Source organism: Nannospalax galili, unplaced genomic scaffold, assembly GCF_000622305.1.
Source record: "Nannospalax galili isolate Female #2095 unplaced genomic scaffold, S.galili_v1.0 scaffold356, whole genome shotgun sequence".
Lineage (NCBI taxonomy): Eukaryota > Metazoa > Chordata > Mammalia > Rodentia > Spalacidae > Nannospalax > Nannospalax galili.
The window spans coordinates 1,993,768-1,995,165 of record NW_008338126.1 but is presented as its reverse complement, the minus strand read 5'-3'; positions in this window follow the sequence as shown (position 1 = coordinate 1,995,165).

The window sequence follows — 1,398 nt, the reverse complement described above, 5'->3', positions numbered from 1 at the left end:
AGGTAAAAGGATGGAAAAGAATATTCCAAGCAAATGGCACTAAGAAACAAGCAGGTGTTGCAATTCTAATATCTGACAAAATAGACTACAAAATAAAACTAATTAGAAGAGATAAGGAGGGTCACTTCATTCTGATCAAAGGAAATATTAACTAAGAAGATATCACACTCCTTAACATATATGCACCAAACGCTGGTGCACTCAAATTCATATAAACAACACTACAGGACTTTAAGACACAGATTAACCCCAACTCAGTAATAGTAGAGGACTTCAATACCCCACTATCTTCATTAGACAGGTCAACTGGACAAAGGATAAACAGAGACGTCTGAATTAAATGATACCATACATCAAATGAACCTAGCAGATATCTTTGAAATATTCCACCCAAGCATGAAAGAACATACTTTCTACTCAGAATCCCACGGAACTTTTTCAAAAATTGACCACATACTAGGCCACAAAGCAAATCTCAACAAATACAAAAAAATTGAAATAATTCCATGCATTCTATCAGACCACAATGCAATAAAGCTCAAAATCAACACTGGACGAAGCCCTAGTCACTACACGGAACGCATGGCAATTAAATAACACACTTCTAAACAATAAGTGGGTCAAAGGAGAAATTAAGAAAGAAATAAAAGAATTCCTAGAATTCAACGAAAAGGACAATACAACACAACACAACCTCTGGGACACTTTAAAAGTAGTCCTAAGAAGGTAGTTTATAGCTCTAAGTACCTACATTAAATAATTAGAAAGAGCCCAAATACATGACCTAACACTGCAACTCAAGATGCTGAAAAGGCAAGATAAAATGAAACGCAAACCCAGCAGGAGAGAAGAAATAACAAAAAAAATCAGCACAAATTAGTGAAATAGAAACAAAGGAAACAATCCAAAGAACCAATGAATCTAAGAGCTGGTTCTTTGAAAAGCTAAACAAAATGGACAGACCCTTAGCCCAGTTAACCAAAGGAAAGAAAGAGCAAATCCAAATCAACAAAATCAGAGATGAAAGGGGAAACATCACAACAGACACCCAAAAGATCCAGACCATTATAAGGGAATATTTAAAAACCTATACACTAATAAATTTGAAAATCTGAAAGAAATGGATGAATATCTAAAATCATGGGAACCACCAAGCTTAAACCAAGAGATCAACAGTTTAAACAGACCCATAACATATAAAGAAATTGAAACACTAATACAAACCCTCCCAACTAAAAACAAAGCCCAGGCTGAGATGGATTTATAACAGAATTCTACCAAACATTTAAAGAAGACCTCCAACCAATACTACTTAAATCATTCAAAATGATAGAAACAGAGGGAGAACTCCCAAAGTCCTTCTATGAAGCCAACATCACTCTAATACCCAAACTGGGT